Raw genomic sequence first — 21893 nt, forward strand, 5'->3', positions numbered from 1 at the left:
TCTGTTGGTCCTGGTGGTATGGGTGCAGGCGAGCCTGACTGAGGACATGCAAGCAAAGGAACTATTTCCACCTACTGCTGCCTGCTGCATTGGTTGAGCTAGCCAGAGCAATGCTGGAGAACTCGCCCTGGAGGTGAGGATGAGGGAGTACTGGTGGACTAACCAACTCAGCTACCACCCAGACCCAGAACCAGGGCTATGAATTGACCCACCCCAACATCCACCCCATCTAGTAACTGCTGGAGCATGTGAAGGGGCCAGTCCTGCAGATACAATGCTTCAGGATTTCTACGACACTGGGAAATAACAGGTTATCCAAAGGGAGTCCCAGCAAGGACCCATTATCAATAGTGTAGCAGAAGCCAGAGGCCTTGAACCAGTTCAATGACTCATTGCAATGAACACTTGTTAAGTAAGAGATGTATGGACTAAAGTGTAACTGTGTGGCTCACAGCGTCGTACTATAGCTCCCACAATGAGATTTTTTTCTTTTAACTTTTTTTATTTATTTTATTTTATTTGGGGGAGTTGCAAGGGCAGAGGGCAGATAGGAAGGGATGGGGAGATGAATGGGATCAGGATGCATGGTGTGAAATCCACAAAAAATCAATAAAAAAATGTAATGGAAAAGACTACTTGTAAAACAAAAAAAAAATAGGTGTTAGGGTATAGAAACTTCTTTAGAGAAATTGACATGATTCTAATTATAAGTATTCTAATTATAAGTATAACATGATTCTATTATAAGTATTCAGAAGTTGGGGATCTAAGAGAGAGCAAGGCTTGGATTGGTGGGAGGAGGTCATGACCATCCAGATATGATACTGGAGAACTGAGGCACTGAGATATTTGAGTTTCAAAGCCAGATGAGAGACAGCTCTGAAATGACTCCTGACAAAGACACACAACATTTCTTGCCTTTGTCTTCCAAAAGAATCTTGTGTCTATTCCCCACCAAAGTGGGTGATTTAGGAAGCCAAGGAGCCTCTGCCTACCTGTACATCAGGCTCTGTGATTAGTAAATAAAGGGATGAGACAAAGCCATTCCTGTGCTCCAAAGCTTGCTGGAATGGTGATTTGGGGCTATCTGACCAGCACTAGCATGACTTAACATGGTCAAGTCTGTTTTCTTAAAATATCATTATTTTATTCCTAACAAAAGCCTATGTCCAGAGAAAGTGAGAAGCCCTTTCTTTAAGTGAGGCAAATGAAAGTGATTTGGATTCATAATTTCGCTTTCTTCTGTCTTACTTCCTGCCAGCATTTGTGCAGACTGCTGTGGATGCTTCTCCATTTTTTTCATTCGTGTAGCGACTGGTGAAATGCCCAGGACACTGTAAACAAACTCTTACCAATGTTCCCATAAGCAGTCCCAATACCCTAATGGAACTCATTCAGTCATTGGGGGGAAAAAAGTACCTGAAAGGGGGCTGGAGAGTTGCCCAAGTGGTTTAGAATGTTTTGGTGGTTTTGTGAAGTTCAGTTCCCTCAACCATGTTGAATGGCTCACAGTTGCCTGTAACTTCAACGACAGGGCCTCCAGCAGTCTCATCTGGCCTTTGCAGTCACTACGCCCATGCCCACACTCTCACACAGATGTATACACACATGTAAGCAAAAATAAAATAAAGCTTTTGTAAAAAGATAAAAGTAGAAGGAGAGACTTGGATGTCAGGAGGGGGATTGAAATCAAAGCTGGAGAGGACTCAGGAAAGGAATGGGCAAACAGGACTGATCAAAATACACCATCTACAAGTATGAAAATGCCAGACTGGGATCTGTTATTATGCACAATTAATATATGATAATAAAAAACAAAAAGAGTCCATTAATGAATGACTATATACAGAAAACAAAACTATCAACATAAGGGACTTAGCTTATTGAAATCAAACTCAGATTTGTCCGAAGGAATTAGAGAAGGCATGATACAGCACTGTGTTCTAGTGGAGACCATTTCATTCCCCAAACTTACACACATTATTTTTTTTATGAAACAAGGACAAAACTGTGGGGGGAAATATAACTACATTTGAAGCAGATTGAATCAGTCAGTTCCCCATGATCATTGTATTGAAAAAGAGAGTACTACAGCCCTTGGAAATGATAGTATCTGATGACATCTATCCAAAGCTCAGCAGGGAGCATTTGTCTGGCAATCACACATTGACTCTACTTTGTAAGACATTCTTCTCCTCTTAGTGCTTATGTCACAGGAATGTTCCAAATTTAAAAAAGAAACTCATATGGTATATGATGGTACACCCTGTGTATTCCAATGGATAAGATTATGTAGACAATTCTACGTGGTAGCATGAGGGATTACCAACAAATCCATCAACATAGAATTGTTTATCTGAACTAATGATTGCTACTGATGTTCTTTAAAAAAAATTCCAAACATTTGCTTTAACGAGTGCACATACACACACACCAAAAAAGAAAATATCTATCAAAACTGTGTTAAACATCCACAGTCAAGTCAGAATTACAAGGGCTGACTAAGCTTGCTTCTGTTCCTAGGCTTTATGTATGCTCCAAACATTTTTATCTACGTGAAACTCCAGACCACAAATCTGAGTTGAGCAACAGAAAACTTAACTACGTTACCACACCAACATAAATAAGTTCTTATTATGTTTGGCTTTAAAGCCAAACATTTAAATGTGGTCATATACAAGAGGTAAAATTTGAATCAAGGAATTCATATTCCATGATAAAAATATATTTATAGTAAAAGATTGCTTTAAATTACTTTACATTTACTTATTTAATTTATGCGTATGAATGTTTTATGTGTATATTCATATACATCGTGTACATGCCTGGTGCCAGCAGAGATCAAAAGAGGTACCTGGATCTCGTGCAAATAGAGCTATGGACGACTGTGAGCCACCATGTGTGTGGGAACCAAACCCAGTACTGCAGGAGCAACAAGTGCTCTTAATTACTGAGCCATCCCTCCAAACCCCACCACTGCCACCGCCACCACTCTTTCGACACAGCTGGCCTCAACTCACAGAGCTCTGCTTGCCTCTGCCTCTTGGGTACCAGGATGAAGCTGCAGACCAAACTGTAGCTTAAAAGTTGTAAATTGACAGAATCCTGAAATAAATATGAAGCTGCTTCTGCTGAAGATCCACATGCCAAACTCATTTATTACTGAGATAAGTATATTTAGTCCCAAAGCAAATACCTTGCTTGGTGATCTGGACACTGTTGGAAACTGGGAGAGCATGTCCTGATCTAAATGGTTCCGTGTCTGCAGTAACTGGTGAAGGAAATTAATTGACAAGAGATAACAGTTTATCTAGCAATTTATTGCAGTTTTAGGAAGATACAGCCTTGGACAGTCTGTCTTAATATCCAACTCATGAGCTGCATCTGAGAAGACACAAATAGCAGAGGTAGGCTGCAGGACATAAGCAACACTCTCCGAGAGGATGACCAGCTGACGAAAGTATAGAAGAGAAAGTGTAAAGCTGCTATGAACGCTAACCTGCATGACTTTTCAAGAACTCCTTCCCTGGTCCACTGAGAAGCAAAAACTTATAACGACCTATTTATTGGTCAATGAATGCCTATATGCAGGTTTTCTTTGAATGGACAATCACTCCTGAAGTGGGGCAAACCCCAGATTCCAGGAGAGCCTGGAGTCTCTTAGCACCACTGTGGTGTGAGAATTTAAGAATTCGTTGTCTCCTTAAATGTTGCAAAGCCCAGCGTCAGTTGTTATTCGTATTTCCTAATTGTTGCACTCTGTCATACTCCTAAATGCTCATGAATACAAATCAAGATGAATGTAATTTTGAGATTTAAGAAATTCAATCACTCTGATCCAGTATCAATATAGTATTTTGTTTTAAAATTATTGAGAGTTTAGAAACACAAATGGTTAGTTCTTAAGGAAGGAAAGGCTTGCCAATGGCTAGGCTTTAGAACTGAGTGCCCTTCAGGGTTACTTAGAGTACTATGGCCATAGCTATTAACATCTACCATTGATTCAATAATTATAAACAATGAAAGCAATAAACAAATTAGTGATTGGTTTAATGAAATGAATAGGTTTGAAACTTTGCTTCTCCCTTAGTTGATCCACCAAAGTAGTATCTTCATTTTCTTCCTATAATATAGGTAAAAGTATTAATTTCCTCAATACTAAAATGTTAATTACAAAGCAAAAGAATAGTCTCTAGGCCCTATAATTCCTAATGTGATGTTCTTTGCATCAGAGCTCCTAAATGTGTTGTGTTATTGTTTGTTTGGTTGTGTGTGTGTGTGTGTGTGTGTGTGTGTATGTGTGTGTGTTTACAAAACTGGCCTAAAACTTGTGATCTTCCTACCTAAACCTCCTGAGTTCAGGGATTACATATACAAGCCTGGAGACAACAATTTCATCGAATCATGACTACCACTTCTGACTCGGTGTAAGTTTTTCCAAGGTCAGCATTTCGACATGCTCAAGCCATCATTCTTGCTACGCATCCTTCTCTATACATTAAGGAGCCCCCTCCTTTTTGTATTAGTTCCCAAGACACAACAGAATCCTGCAAACACGTCTGTGTATGGACAAAGTTGAGTTTATTGACTTTTTTCAGTAGACATAATAGGCAAACGACACAGGGGCGGGAGTATTAGAAAGGAATCATGGGTATGCGACAGGTGATTTGGGAGAAGTTTCCATGAGGCTTTTCTGTTTTGTTGCACTGCCTGGCAATGAAACCCAGACTGACCTCAAACTCATGATGATCCTGGCTCAACCACATTAGTGCTGACCCTACCCATGTGAGCCACTTGCTCAACTCAGAACTACTTCCCTTCGAGAAGAGGTAATTTTACTACTTACTGTAGTAATTACAAACATACACTAGAACTACAGTTGTTAAAAAAATAAATAAAAAATAACAGACCGTGATGTAATCTATAACGGGATATGAGGAACGGTCATTTCTGAGATACATCTCAATCTGTGCTTGAATATGATTATGAAGTCATCTTTTATTTTATTTTGTTTTTGGTCTCCCTCCCTTGTCACAGAGAAATTTTGTACATTGTTGCTACTCTGTGGCTCTATTTTCCCTCACTGTGTCAGTACCTTCTAGCAACTCCAGCCTGGGCTGCTATACCCAGGCTAAGCCCTGATTCTACGTTACTGCCTTCCTCTTTCTCACTTTCCTCACTCATCTTGCTTCTCCTAAAAATAGCTACAGTGTGGAATTTATTTATTCAATTCTAAAATAATTAGCCTTGCATGCTCTAACATAGACCTTAGTAGTTAAGGAGACAGAAGAGAAAGAGCCCACGATGATCAAGAAGAGTGGTCTGTTTTCAAAGGGTTGTGATAAAGGAAAATGCTATTTTTTATTCAAAGTAGGAGGAAATGAAAAGACAGAGATAAAAATGGAAGAGATGGGGGTGGGCGGCTGGGTGGTGGAAGTAGGAAAGGAGAAAGAGAGAGAGTGAGTTCTCACAAAAAAGTTATCTCTTTCCTCCTGCATTATAAATATATTGCCTTATATCTATCACATGAGTACTTGCTTAAGAGAATTATCTGTCTTCTGCATGTGTGCTATCTTGATATGTTTCTTGATTTACATCAATAGTAAATGATCAGAAAAAGTGAATTATCAGAATATTGTTTTCTTTATGTAGAATAAAGTTTTGTTAACTAAAAAAATAATGTGGCTTTGTTTTTTAAATTTTTTGTTGTAGAGTAAAAGAAAACTCAGGTTATAATTCTACACAAGTAAACAAAAAGCAATAATAGTTACTTAACATCCTCTCTTGATATTTCATGTCTACAGGGTGGACCACAGAGGGTTACAATTTTTATTGCTCTCATATTGCCCAGAAATATCAATCCAATGAAATTTGTGATCTCCCTAAAGGTTGGTCATCTGATTATATTTAAATTTAGTGCAGTGTATGGAAAATGCTTTTTTTCTTATATGGTGAACATTTTATAAAAGTAATTATTAATTGGAGATTAAAGAATTATTCATACTTGTGGGTAATATACTCCTACCAATACTAATATTAAAATTAATATAGAATAATACAGAAGATAATACTTGATTAATAAATTTCATATAATAAAAAATGGTTTCATAACAAGAGTGACTAGATTTACTGTAGTAAAGTACTGTGATATCAATGTGTAAAAAAATATTTGAGAACAAGATAAAGGCACAACTTTCTTATAGATACCTTCTAGCATTTAGTTCTCATAGTCTTTCTGATGGAAAAACTGGATTCTTTTCTAAATTGCCCACATCTAGAGATCACCAATATGATTCCATTAGTTTTCACTAAACGACCTTGAGAATTCTTTTTTTTAATTAATTTATTTATTTATTAAAGATTTCTGTCTTCTCCCCGCCACCGCCTCCCATTTCCCGCCCCCTCCCCCAATCAACTCCCCCTCTCTCATCACCCCAAAGAGCAGTCAGAGTTCCCTGCCCTGTGGGGAGTCCAAGGACCTCCCACCTCCTTCCAGGTCTAGTAAGGTGAACATCCAAACAGCCTAGGCTCCCACAAAGCCAGTACGTGCAGTAGGATCAAAACCCACTGCCGCTGTTCTTGACTTCTCAGCAGTCCTCATTGTCCGCTATGTTCAGCAAGTCCGGTTTTATTCCAGGCTTTTTCAGACCCAGTCCAGCTGGCCTTGGTGAGTTCCCGATAGAACATCCCCATTGTCTCAGTGTGTGGGTGCACCTCTCGCGGTCCTGAGTTCCTTGCTCATGCTCTCTCTCCTTCAAAACAGTCCATTTATAACCAATTGAAAGTGATATAGCCTATAGTAAGTTCACCCAGAACAAGCAGCTTCGCTTTACGTCTTGAAATTGGTGAGATGACAGTTTACGTGTAGTGAATATCTGTGATTATATGACAAACATAGGTAGAAGGTGCTAAGTATTTTGAAAATCCCCAGTTGTGGGCTTCTCGGTGGCGGGGTCTGGAAAGAGAGAGAGGTGGGGCCGAAACAGAGCTTGCACCTAAACAAAAAGTTTGGGGAGTTTCCCTCTAAAATTCTTCTGTGGCTCTCTAATAGCTGATATTGTAAAGAAAGAGCGGGGGCAGAATATGGGTGGATGACAGAGAAGCCGCTGACTTAGTAGCTGTGCTTGGGTAGGAGACACTGGAAGGTCATGCATCACAAGATCTGGTCATTGGGCTACTGTGAAAGAAAATAGACGTAAAAATTCATTCTCCCTCCTCAAGGCTGAAATCCACTCTTGCCTCCTTTGGTTACAATCTAGAGATGATCTGCTTGTCATCTCGTACATGGTATCCAAGTAAAGCCAGGCACTATAGCCATCAGTGATTACGGTTTGGACACTTTTGTAGCTATAATAATAAAGACTTTCTATATCACACCTTTAGTATATTCAGTACTCGTTTAGAAAAAAAAATAGCAACATTCTACTCAAAAAAAAAAAAAGAATTATACCTCATGGAAAAAATCCTTGAAAAAATGAAAAGTTAACAATTATATTGATTTAAGCAAAGGTGACTGAAAAACTCTAACAGTGTCTGAAGTCACCCCCTTAAACATCTGAAAAGGTACCTCAAATCAAGATCACACACAGTCACTGTGGGACAGGGGTTGAAGTAGGGACTGAGGGTACAGGAGAGAAGGTGTTAGGACAGGCAGAAGTGCTGTGTAGGCTTACAGTCTCTGGGGTGGGAGACAGGGCAGATGTGCACCATCACCACCTGCAGTCACCAGTGGCGTTCACTAAGAAAGGGGTCGTGACCCATAGGTTGAGAAATGCTGCTGTAGACATTTACTAATTTTATAGAAGAGATGAAATACAAGACAAACAGGTAAATGTATAACTGTGTGGGGTCTCTTCCTCCGAGGCGAGTCCCTTCTCAGGCTGGCACCTTTGCTTAAATCATAGTGCTCACGCCTCAGGAAAAAACATTAGTCCAAGCAGTATATTTATCCCCTTTCTTTTGGGGGAAAAAACTCTAACAATGATAGCTTAAATAGTATCCCTTTGCCATATATTTACTTTTAAATGCACACTATGTTGTGACTTAAAAATATACGCTAGCGCCCCATTTTATAATTGGGTTGATTAGCCTTTTACAGGCTAGTTTCTTGAGTTAATGGGGCACTGAGCTGAACAGAGAATTCGCAAAAGAAGAAGTTCAAATGGCCAAAAGACACTCAAGGTCATGCTCAACTTCCTTAGCGATCAGGGAAATGCAAATCAAGACAACTTTAAGATACCATCTTATACCTGTCAGAATGGCTAAAATAAAAAACACCAATGATAGCCTTTGCTGGAGAGGTTGTGGGGAAAGGGGTACACTCATCCATTGCTGGTGGGAATGCAAATTTGTGCAACCACTTTGGAAAGCAGTGTGGCAGTTTCTCAGGAAATTCGGGATCAACCTACCCCTGGACCCAGCAATACCACTCTTGGGAATATACCCAAGAGAGGCCCTATCATACAACAAAAGTGTATGCTCAACTATGTTCATAGCAGCATTGTTTGTAATAGCCAGAACCTGGAAACAACCTAGATGCCCTTCAATGGAAGAATGGATGAAGAAAGTATGGAATATATACATATTAGAGTACTACTCAGCAGTTAAAAAAACAAGGACTTCTTGAATTTTGCATGCAAATGGACAGAAATAGAAAACACTATCCTGAGTGAGGTAAGTCAGACCCAAATAGAGGAAGATGGGTTGTACTCACTCATAATTGGTTTCTAGCCATAAATAAAGGACATTGAGCCTATAATTCGTGATCCTAGAGAAGCTAAATAAGAAGGTGGACCCAAAGAAAAACATATAGGCATCCTCCTGAATATTAACCTTCATCTGCCGATGAAAGGAGACAGAGACAGAGACCCACATTGGAGCGCCGCACTGAAACCTCAAGAGAAGAAGGAGAGAGAACACGAGCAAGGAACTCAGGACCGCGAGGGGTGCACCCACACACTGAGACTATGGGGATGTTCTATCGGGAATTCACCAAGGCCAGCTGGACTGGGTCTGAAAAAGCATGGGATAAAACCAGACTCGCTGAACATAGCGGTCAATGAGGACTACTGAGAACTCAAGAACAATGGCAATGAGTTTTTGATCCTACTGCACGTACTGGCTTTGTGGGAGCCTAGGCAGTTTGGATGTTCACCTTACTAGACCTGGAAGGAGGTGGGAGGTCCTTGGACTTCCCACAGGGCAGGGAACCCTGACTGCTCTTTGGGGTGATGAGAGAGGGGGAGTTGATTGGGGGAGGGGGCGGGAAATGAGAAGCGGGGGTGGGGAGGAGACAGAAATCTTTAATAAATTAATTAATTAATTTTAAAAAAAGAAAAAAAAGAACAATGGTACTGGGTTTCTGATCCTACTGCACGTACTGGCTTTGTGGGAGCCTAGGCAGTTTGGATATTCACCTTACTAGACCTAGAAGGAAGTGGAAGGTTCTTGGACTCCTGTAGTAATAGGGCCGGCAGGGCTGCGTTCCCAGCACCCCAGCCGCCTGCTCGGCTAGCTTATGCCCCAAAATAATTACACAGACACTGTATTCTTTTAATCACTGCTTGGCCCATTCTCTTCTAGGCTAATTCTCACATATTAATTTAACCCATTTCTAATCATCTGTGTATGGCACCCCAAGGTGTGCTTACCGGGGAGATTCTAGCCTAGTCCATCCTGGGTCGGAGCTTCATCCCAGGAGCGGGGCATGGCGTCTCTCTCTGAGGCGTCTGCTCCCGAGAGAGCTGTGGAGTCTCTGACCTCACTTCCTCTTCCTCCCAGCGTTCTGTTCTGTCTACTCCTCCCACCTATCCTCTAACCAATAAAATGGGCCAGGGCAGTTCCTTTATTAGCCAATGACCTTCCTCCATCAGACTCCCCACAGGGCAGGGAACCCTGACTGCTCTTCAGGCTGATGAGAGAGGGGGAGTTGATTGGGGGAGGGGGAGGGAAATGGGAGGCAGTGGCAGGGAGGAGACAGAAATCTTTAATTAATAAATAAATAATAAAAAATATATATACGCTAGCTTAGTAGAATCATTATGATTCCTTAGGAGTTTATTACATTTGGAGACAAGAAAAGGCTAATTAAAAGAGTGTATTTTTTTTTTATTTTTGAGCAATTAATAAAACTCTAAATGATTTACAGAATAGTGTGTTGTAGAAGATGAAAAAATATTTTAAAATAATGTCTTACTTTCTCACTAACTGTCCTTTATTTATGCATAAGATACTTCCATGATATATGTGCAATATGTATAATTATAAATTTTAAGCTTCCTTTAAAATTATTGAAAGTTGCTTACTAAGAATATGGTTTTGTCCCAGAGCTTTAAAAGGAATGTCTCTATCAGATTCCTTCCTTGAGAGCTTGGGAAACCCTGTGAATGAAGAGGCAGAAAGAGTGTAAGAGCCGGAGGGGATCATGGACAGCAGGAAAACAAGGCCCTCTGAATCAGCTAAGCAAAGCTCATATGAACTCATAGAGACTGAAGCAGCAAGCACAGGGCCCGTGCATTCTTCCCCTGGTCCTCTGTGTATATAGTACAGCTCTCAGCTTAGTGCTGTTATGGGACTCCTGAGCATGCACCTTAGTGGGTCTCTGATTCTTGTCTCTGCTCTCGGGGCTCTTTTCCTTGTCCAGTCTTGATATGATGGTCTTTGTTTTATCTTAATATATTTTATTTTGAAATGTTTGGTAGTTGCCTCTTTAGAAGGCTTTTCATTTCTAATGAGAGACAGAAACAAAGTGGATCTGGAGGGGAAGGAAGTTAGGGAGGAACTGGGAGGAATACGGGGGAACTGTACTAAGGATCAAGGTCAACCAGAAAATACAGAGTAAAGTTCATCTATGAAGAGTCTCCTTATAAATTCAAACTTAACAATTTCTGGACTCTCCAATGCAACTCCATATTAATTATCAGAAAATGCATTTTATACACTACTGTTGTTAGAGTTATACATATTCTTAATGTTATTCAATATTAATCCAACCAATGTATATGTATTGTTACATAAACACTTGAGTTCAGCAACAGAATTAATGAGTATATTTGAGTGATAAGAGAATCTAATGTAGTCAGGTATTTAATCTCAGCACCCAAGAGGCAGAGGCAGTTGGATCTCTGTGAGTTCAAGGCCAGCCTGGTCTGCAAAGTGAGTTCCAGAACAGCCAGGGCAGTTACACAGAGAAACCATGTTTTGAAAAAACAAAGAACAAAACAGAGAGAGAGAGAGAGAGAGAGAATCTATTTCATTCATATCACAAATTAGGAAAGGAGAGAAGGAAATAAAGAGAGGGGAGGAGGGAGAAAGGGAGAAAGAAAAGAAGAAAGGAAAGAAGGAAGGAAAGAAGAAAGGAAGGAAAGACAAAATTAATCTCTTGGAGGTACAGACAAATATGAAATATGACTATCAAGCTCAGTTTGAAAGACTGAAAATTTTTTCAAGTAAAAGAAATAAAATGGAGAGTAAATCTGGATGGAAGAGGAGTTCGAGAGGAACTGGGAGGAGTAGATGGAAAACTCAGGTGATATTCTATGAGAAAAGAAACTATGTTTAAGAGAAGGGGGATAAAAAATAAAATAATCACAAAAGAAGAAAATAGGAAAGGGTGATTAAAAGACGGGGTGGGAAATGGTTTTCGAAATTCATACAGATAATAGTGTCTCTGCAATAAATAATGAGAAAGGAAAAAATAGAAAATCATTGATTTGAAATAATGAATTTCATGAGTAAAAATGTTTGCTTCATGTTTAGACTGCAGGACACACAATTCTGAAAATTTAGGATTCTGGAGGCAAACCAAAGATTCCACGAGCTTTAGAAATCAAAAAGAAAAACAAACATACTGAGGAGGAATGAAGAAATCAAAATAGCTTTATACTAAAATTAGATATTCAACCTAACCATATCACCAAATATTAAATAAAATAAAACTGCTTCCATACATGGATATATAAAATCATAAAATATTTTTTCAATAATTTCTGACAAGCTAGCTTCACAGGAACAAGAAAGTCAACCGGCGATACTCACTGTAATTTCTTCTCTCATTGTAAGCCCAGCTTTAGTCATGGGATCTCAATGAACTCATGAAGCTTGTACATTGAGATAACTTACAGTTCAGAGAATTATAATAATAATGGAAAGTTATAAGACTCTTGAGTTACATTCATGAGCTAGTATGCAAACACCAATAATATCATCTTGCATGACATATTTAATGAGTGAAAGAATACCTCATTTTTAGAGATACTTTCCACAATTAATTTTATGGAAGCCAAGACCCTATCTCAGACTTCTATTGAATTCAGAACAAAGAGAAGATGATGCCTCAAAGTTCCTGAGAAGCTTAAAGACAATTGGTATTGTGGATGGAACAAACAAACAGGGTGGCTGAAGGGACAGAATCCCTCTGATTGCCCACATACGTGTGACAAAGCTCAGCTGGGCAAAGCTGACTTCTCTCCCACCCTGCGCATCAACTTGCAAATGACTCAAATGGCAACTAACTAAATAACTTAATTCATGCTGATGGACCACCTATTGGGTATAAAGCGTTCACACTGAAGTCATGAGAGGCCAGTAACTTGTGTTGTCAAAAATCAGTTCTATAGACACTATTTTTGAGCCACATTCTAATCCACATTGTTTAGGGCTCATGGGAGATATGGTTCTATTTTTCCATCTCTCTGTCTGAGGCTTGGATTCTGTCCAGTTTCCACCCACCCACTTTTTCCTTCTGGAATGCCAATCATAGCTTTTCTTTTGTTCAGACGGAAAGCAACAGATAAAGGACCTTTACAACACTTGAAAATCACATCGATGGCAAAAGACTAAGAAAGGAATTTTCTGTCAGAAGCAATTTAAGGGAAGGAGTTACAAACACTTTTCAATTTAAATATAAAATTAGAACGGGAGATGAACTTGAAGTTAAGCAGCCCTGGTTTAAAACTTTGGAAAACAGGCATATAATCAATACCACCATGGGTATGTTTTCAATATGTTTTGATTTGGCATAATGAAGTATTGACTTTCTTCTTTCTTAAATATCTAATGAAATTATGACCATATAAATATGTATCTAAGCATAAGCCACATGACTTAATTTCTCCAAACAAAGCAATGTAATTAACAAGTTGGTGAAGTGGAAATATATAAAAGATTAAAATATCCAAAAAATGAACAAATAATTTAATTGTGGGTCATATTCACCAAGAGTTCAATAACTGCCATACCATAACTTTAAAAAACTGCAAATGCATTGTTTTAATAAATACTATGTTTGAAAATCAAGAAGTACAGTTTAAAATAATCTCAAACGTTGCTGTTACCTCATTTCTACAACAGAGTTTACATTGAGTACTAAGCATGAACCAAACCCTATAACATCTATATTTTAAATGTTTACTGTTTGTTTATGCATGCATAAACATTTTAAGAACAAAAATCTGTTTAAAAGTAAAATTCAATAAAGAAAAACTTTATCCCATCACTCTAGAGAAACTTACACTTGGAAGTAAACGCTGTCTACATCCAGCAGCATCATGGGGCTTGATAAGGTCTGACTGAATTACATGACAGATCAGTAGGAAGAATGACATCTTTGATTACTGACTTCATGAACTGCCGGTTGGTCATTTCTAGGCTGTGGAGCACTTAACACCTGACCCCCGTCAAATCTATATTAATAAAAATAAATGGAAAGTAGATTTCATTGGCAAACTACCGAGGGTATTGTAAGAACTCTCCCGGCCACTAAATAAAGTATTGGGCATTTTTAAATTTTGAAGTAAGCATTTATGCCTTTGTAAAATACAATGAATGGAGAAAAAAGACAGAGGCACGGACAGGTTTGATTTTACTCAAAATCATCTGTCTTTTAATGTTATTTCATTAAATATTGCTTTAAAGCCTTCTGGGGGATGTTTTACAGATCTGGAGCCTCTCTGGGTCATTTGACGCATTATTTTGGATGTATTATCACCCTAGAGAAACTTCTCTCAAATCAGTGCCATGGGGTGCTTGTTGCCACACCCATGTAGCATATGAAAGCAAACAAGAAACAATATAACTCACATATCATCTCATTGTGACTGTGTTTTATAATTTCACCCAATCTCAATTTTAAAAGCTTTAACAAAAAGTATATAAATAAACACAAATGTATTTTATAATATATTTTAAATAATTGATGATATTCTTCACCTCAGTTGGACTATTTAGGCAAAAGAAAAGAACTCAAAAGAGTAGAAAAACAGCTGGGCGGTGGTGGCGCACGCCTTTAATCCCAGCACTCGGGAGGCAGAGGCAGGCGGATCTCTGTGAGTTCGAGGCCAGCCTGGTCTACAAGAGCTAGTTCCAGGACAGGAACCAAAAGCTACGGAGAAACCCTGTCTCGAAAAATCAAAAAAAAAAAAAAAGAGTAGAAAAACAACAGAAGCTATTTTTCATATGATTCGTACCAAACAGAACAACAAAACACTCCAAACTTTAACTACACACACACAAACACAAAACACACACACAGGCAGGCCCACTTGGCACACAGGTTCACACACATGCAAACTGCATGCTTGTTTTGCATTGTTGTGAGGCCCTTCCAGGTGCTAAGGAACACCCACACTTAAACAATACACACGTAAAGTACATGCTGGCATTTTTATCTATGCCAAAGTACATTTCTCTTGGAATTGTAAAGAGAACTGAGGGCTATATTGTTGAAATTCTTGGACTGGTGCATTTTAATAGATCTCTTTCTTATATTTTTGATCGTGAGCCTAGCCTTGAACAGCTGAGCCATCTCCCCAGACTATAGAGCTTTCCTTAGTGAGACAAGTGATTGGAAATATGAATGACTTGAAGAAGGTCCAGATCTGAAAAATACCCCAGAAGTATTTAAAGCAATATTTAATGAAATAGTGTTAAAAGACAGATGGTTTTGGACAAAATCAAACCTGTCCATGCCTTCTCAAATGCAGCAAAATACACAGATGTTAAGCATATGATTTAATGAATTTGAACAAATGAATATAATCATGATAGAGAAATACCAATCAGGACAGAATTTGCCTCTCCTCAGCAATGTTTTGGAGATGCAGTCCCATTCAAACACGGGAGCCTAATCATTCTTTCTTGGTGCTCCTACTCCACTTTGTGAATATGGCAAACACATGCATGTTGTGTAAACCTATGAAAAGATCTGTGCTCATATCAAACTGGAGGCTGGGATGAATTAATCTGGGATACACAGTCTAGTTTGAATCCTTTTATAAGCACAGACTTTGTATCTCTTGAATGATGCCTAAGTCTAATGAATTGCTAATAGACACATACTTAATTTTGGTGAAGCATGCTAAACACTTCCAAAATAATCAAATAATGCACTAGTCCTGCTAGCAATCAGCAAGAATTCCAGTCATGGAACGATTTTGGTTAATGTTTGCTATTCTAATCTATGTAACTAGAATTTGTACTCCCCCGTTGAATATTGAATACTTTCTCATATTTTTGTCAATCATATGGATTTTGAAGTAACAGTTCCATTTTTATTTCTATATTATTGGACTTGCTTATAGAATTAACACACATTTTAATTTTACTTTTTATCTTATTTCTCTCTCTCTCTCTCTCTCTGTGTGTGTGTGTGTGTGTGTGTGTGTGTGTGTGTGTGTGTGTGTGATGTATGTGTGCATGCAGATTCATGGGTATGTGTGTAGATGTGTGGGCATGTGTGTGGAGGCCAGATGTCAACATCTAGTATTTTCTCAATTGCTCTCCACCTAATGGTTTTGGAAAGGATCTCTCACTGACCTGGGAGTTGACCTATCCTCCATCCTGACTGGCCAGCTAGTTCCTGCATCCTCTTGTCTCTGCCATCCTAGTGTGGCTTTGCAGGTGGTTACTGCTGGTCCTGGCTTGTTACAAAGACACTAGAGATCAAACTCAATGTCCCATGTACAGCAAACATACCAATGAAACCATCTCCCCAACCTCCTACTTTTCATTTTTTTTTAATTTATTTATTTATTAAAGATTTCTGTCTCTTCCCCGCCACCGCCTCCCATTTCCCTCCCCCTCCCCCAATTAAGTCCGCCCCCCCTCAGCCTGAAAAGCAATCAGGGTTCCCTGTCCTGTGGGAAGTCCAAGGAATCCCCACCTCCATCCAGGTCTAGTAAGTTGAGCATCCAAACTGCCTAGGCTCCCACAAAGCCAGTGCGTGCAGTAGGATCAGAAACACATTGCCATTGTTCTTGAGTTCTCAATAGTCCTCATTGTCCGCTATGCTCAGAGACTCCGGTTTTATCCCAGGCTTTTCCAGACCCAGGCCAGCTGGCCTTGGTGAATTCTCTGTAGAACATCCCCATTGTCTCAGTGTGTGGGTGCACCCCTCGTGGTCCTGAGTTCCTTGCTCGTGCTCTCTCTCCTTCTGCTCCTGATTTGGACCTTGGGATTTCAGTCCAGTGCTCCAATGTGGGTCTCTGTCTCCTTTCATCGCTTGCTGAAGGTTAATATTCAGGAGGATGCCTATATGTTTTTCTTTGGGTTCCCCTTATTTAGCTTCTCTAGGATCACTATTTATAGGCTCAATGTCCTTGGTTTATGGCTAGAAACCAAATATGAGTAAGTACATCCCATGTTCCTCTTTTTGGGTCTGGCTTACCTCCCTCAGGATAGTGTTTTCTATTTCTGTCCATTTGTATGCAAAATTCAAGAAGTCCTTGTTTTTTATTGCTGAGTAGTACTCTAATATATATATATATATACTTTCCTCATCCATTCTTCCATTGAAGGGCATCTAGGTTGATGCCCTACTTTTCATTTTAATAGTAATTTATGACCAGAAATTTTTCATTTTGATGAAGCCCAATTATTTATTTTTAAATGATTATTTCATTCTAAATCATGAGGGCAATTTTGTGGTTTTATTTAAGAGGTTGGTTGTTTGAGCATTTCATGAAGTACTACAATTTATCTCTAAGTAACATACACAGACAGTAGGAAGTAGTGGTTGAAGTACATTTCTTTCTATGTAGTTTGCCTAGCTGTTTCAGCAACATTTGTTGATAAGATCTTTGATATTTGTAAGTCCTTTCCTCCTGAACCATTATAATTCTATCAGGTTCTCTGGGGACTTCATACTGTTTTATTGCTGCTTCTTTCTATTCTTTTTGTTTCTGCACTCTTGATCATTGTGACTTTATTCTAAATTCTGGAAATAGGTTAAAAAAAATCTTCTAACCTTTTCTAGACTATTTTGATATTCTAGACCACTCACATTCCCACAGAACAATTAAGAGCAGTTTATCAATTTACATCTCTTTGAAGCCTTTGGGCATTTCAATTGCAATATTGAATCTACGAATAAACTCAAGGAAAATTGCCATCTTAAGGGGGTTGAGCTCTCTAAGTCCTAAAGTTGATACACACATTCAATTGTTCAAGTCTTTATTTCACTACCTTTATAATTTTTACAATAAGAATTTTATTCTTCCTTTTTTTTTTTTTTTTTTTTTTTTTAGTTTTTCGAGACAGGGTTTCTCTGTAGCTTTGGAGCCTGTCCTGGCACTAGCACTTGTAGACCAGACTGGCCTCGAACTCACAGAGATCCGCCTGCCTCTGCTTCCCGAGTGCTGGGATTAAAGGCGTGCGCCACCACCGCCCGGCTCCTTTTATTGATTTTTACACACCATCTTTGGAAACTTTGTACATACTTACATTATCCAAAAATAGATTGTTTCATTTCTTTTTGAACATTTATGCTTTATTTCTTTTGGGTTATTTTCTGGCTTGGATTAACAGTATAATATTGATTAGATAGTATTAATAATCAGTCACATTTTACTTCTCATCTTATAAGGAAATTAGTCAATATTTCGCCTTCTGGATTATTCTTCTGGTATAATGTATCTATGGATTATATGTAGATATTCTGCTGGTGCTGGTAATATACTAAAATTTTATATTTATTGTTTATAATTCTCTTTCCACCATATCTCTCCCTCTTACTCTCTCTCTCCGTGTGTGTGTGTGTGTGTGTGTGTGTGTGTGTGTGTGTGATGAGTATAGGTGCCAAGGAGTCCAGGATCCCCTGGAGCTGGAGTTACAAGATGCTGTGAGCAACATGACAGAGGTGCTGGAACTGTATACCCCTGCAAGAGTGTTTTGTTTGCTTAACCTCTGAGCCAAACTTCCACCCCAAAAGTCCTCGAGTTTTTATCTGTGCTACGTTACAGTTCTTAATTTCCTACTTTGAAAAATTTCCATTTTATAAAATAAATGTGTTTATTCAACCCATATTTTGATATTGAAGTTCTTTTTTGACTTAATTCATTATTCTAAAGATTCTGCTCATTTGCCATCTGTTTTCCATCACGTGAGATGAGAAGTCAGCCATCACTTGAATCATTGCATTACTGACTGTAGTGTATCTGTTTTCCTCTGGCTGTTTTTAATAATTTTCTTCATCTGTGCTTTTTAACATCTTAAGCTCGATGTGACTAGATATATCATCTTAGAGTCGACTTCTGTTGATTTGGTTATGACTATGCCACATTTTCTTTCGTTTAGACATTGTGAGAGAGTCTGCATGTTTGCTTTCTTTAAAGGACTCAAATGTTCTTCTAGTTGAGAAGTGAATACCTTGTGATTCCTCTCAATGCTCTCAGAATTTTTTTATAATTATAATTTCTTAGGATGAACCTACTTCAACTCATTGTCAGTTCCAAAACACAATCCTATCTTAGCCATCCTTTCCCCCTGAGAAGTCACCTTTCTAAGATCCTAACTGAACCATAAAGCAGTCATCAAGATTCCTCCACTCTGTCCAAGTAAGAACATCCGGAGGACCCACACCTGGGCCAGGGAAGGAGTCAGAGAGCCCCCAAGATATATTATCTGACCTCGTTCATGCTGCCATGGGCTGTGGTCCAGGCCAGGCGCAGAGGACATCTCAGTGACTAAAGCTTCCTTAATAGTGCAGCAGCAGCAACCTACAAGTATGTGAACGTACAGGAGCTTGAGATGGCATTGAAGTTCATGGCTGACCATGCAGCTTAGCCTCTGATTGGACTGAACTCTTCCAAGGACGTGCATGACCCTAAGCTGCCACCATCAACTGCCCATTTAAGAAGAGACCACTGAGTATACGCTTCCAAGGGAAATATGCATTGCGCTGCTACCCTTCTCGAGAGGAACACTGCATTGCCTGTAAGCTCTGTGAGGCCATCTGTCCTGCAAAAGCCATCACTGTCAAGGATGAGCCAAGAACCGATGGCAGCCACCAGACTGCAATGCTAAGACATCGACATGACCAAGCGTGTCTACTGCAGTTTCTGATAGAAGATCTACCCTGTCGATACCATCATGGCAGACACCAACTTTGAGTTCTCCACTGAGACACATGAGTTGCTGTACAACAAAGAGAAGCTGCTCAACAATCGGGACAAGTGGGAGGTCGAGATCTCTGCCAACATCCAAGCTGAACACATGCACGGGTGACCTGGCCACTTGGTTCTGTCCTGTGGCCCCTGCTGCCCGTAAAGAAGCCATGATTCCCATTCTACCGCAAAAAAATCCAGTTGTGGAGCTGAGCTTCTTAGGAAAGGTGCCCCATTCAATGGATGTTAGTTTTGTTGCTTTTTGTTATTATTTAACACAGGTTCCCACCGCATAACCTAAGTTGTCAGCATCTACTAGCCATCTTCCAACCTCTGCCTACTGAGTAAGTGCTTGCTTGGACTTTCGAACATTGAATGCGTTAAGTCTAAAATTACATTCATTACTATGTAAAATTCATTGCAGCTGAAAGGGCAAACCATCCATTTATATAAACTTTAAATACAAAAGCTAAAATATTGTAAACTAACTAGAAGGACTATTTCCCCCATTCATTCTTCGCTGTAAAACCAAAAAGACTTTAACTCCTTGTTTATACCAGGTGCTGAATCTTAAAAGTACACATCACTAAATCTACTCCTGGACCTCGAATAACAGTCTTAGGGAAATCTTAAACCAAATTTTTAAATTAAATAATGAAAATGTTAGTAGGCCCTCCTAATTTTCTTGCCCCAAAGGCAACTCAAAAAAAGAAAAAAAGGAAAACAAAAAGAAAGAAAGAGAAAAAAAAAGAAAAGAAAAAGGAAAAATTAAAGATTTGAGGTTGGACCTATCAGTATAGAGTACTTGTGTGGCATGTGTGAGGCCCTGATTTTAACCACTAACATTATGAAAATAAAATAAGTAAACTAAAAAGTAAAGACAAATAAGACAAATGTACATCACTTCATTATACTGTGTAAAGATATCTCTTTATTTCTCTCCAATATTGCTAGCTAAAATGTTTATTTTTCTTTAAATTTGGTGTGTGCTATAAGTGTGTGTGAGTGTGTGTGTGTGTGTGTGTGTGTGTGCGTGATGTAGAGGCTAGAGAACAATTTGCAGTAAGCAATTCTCTTCTTTTATCCTGTGGGTTTAGGAACTCAAACCCAGGTCATCTTGAAGTTTGAAGTCTGGTGCCTTTACTCACTGGGCCATCTTCTTGGCATTCAAGATATGAACGTTGTTTGTTCACCTGCTTATGACACAGTGTCTCATGCATCGCATACTGTCTTCGAACTTGGTGTATAGCTGAGAATGACCTTGAACTTCTGAGCCTCTGGCCTCCACCAGCTGTGCACCCCACACTAGTTTACATGTCACTGAGGACCCAAGTCGGGGCTTCCTGTGGGCTGTGGAAGCACTCTCGCCAGTGGCTCTCATCCTCAGTCCAAGATAAATTATTTTTAGGTAAATAACTAGATTTTAAAGTATGCTGGGTATCTTGTTACACTGCTTGGAAGAAACATAAAATTTTTCAAACAGTTTCTTTTAAATATTTAACCTTTGTAAAACTAGATAAGCTAAACTACTTTTTAAATCAGTAAACTTAACCGACTAAGTTACTAATAGTTTATCTTTATATTGTCAATTGGAGCTAAATCTTCAAATTCATGCGTATTGTATCAATCATTTGATTATGCTTGTAATTTTCATTTTGTCAGAGTTACATTGTTTTCTGAATTAATCTTAAAGGCTAGATTTCACAGGGATCAGGCTGCCTTTGTTTCTAAAGAGCTAGATGATTGGTAAATACAAACATTCAGGAAAACATTAAGTTAAGCTAAGGTCTATAATAAATTAAGTTGCTGTCCATAAATATTTTGAAAACTGATGGATCTGTTTAAGAGCATCTCTGTTTCAGGTTTTAGTACTTCAATGTTAATAACTAAATGTCAGGAGTAAACTGCAGTCGAATTTCTACTTTGTAGATGTTTTCGTCTTAGAATAACTTAACAATCAGGCAATTTACAAAGGAAGGTTATGTGTAATTATTTCATTCCACATTCTAGAAGAACTCTCATTCTCACTGAAAGGAATCCTAGTCTGAAGCGACAGGAATAGTTTATCTGGTATTATATTCTGTCAGACACAGTCTTTGACATCACCCAGTCATCCCTCACTAAATGTATAGTGAATAAGCGAAAAAGCTTTTCCAAAATTCCTGGGCCGAGAGTCAATCATAGGGCTGCCTGATTCAAAAAACAAAACAAAACAGAATAATGTATTATCTAAGTAATTTTACATTTTAAACAATGCAGTTTTGTTTAATCAAAAAAAATTCTCTTAAGTTAAAATTTGTGATCAATAACGGTTTCCCAAGATAAATCAGGTTTGGCTGCACGCGTGTTTGTGAGCAGTGCATGCACTGAGAGAACAAAGGCCTGTGACCGTTTTTATGAGTCTGCCTCTACGGTTTGAAGACATTTAATATGCTTTCTATTCGCCCTCTGGATAAAACTTTGGATCGTTTATCTTAACACAACATGGCATAAATGCTGATTATTCTATTTGCT

At 38.8% G+C, this 21893-nt stretch overlaps 1 protein-coding gene and 1 pseudogene across 1 annotated transcript in view; one reads left to right on the top strand and one right to left on the bottom strand.

The window, feature by feature from the left end:
- Nucleotides 1-21893, bottom strand: part of Bmp5 (bone morphogenetic protein 5) — a 124522-nt gene that overhangs the window by 74848 nt on the left and 27781 nt on the right. The window lies entirely within an intron of this gene.
- On the top strand, nucleotides 12987-19500 carry LOC121466101 (annotated as a pseudogene).

Source organism: Microtus oregoni, unplaced genomic scaffold (genome assembly GCF_018167655.1).
Source record: "Microtus oregoni isolate MIOR12 unplaced genomic scaffold, Mior012 000032F_ref0000030, whole genome shotgun sequence".
Classification (NCBI taxonomy): Eukaryota; Metazoa; Chordata; class Mammalia; order Rodentia; family Cricetidae; genus Microtus; species Microtus oregoni.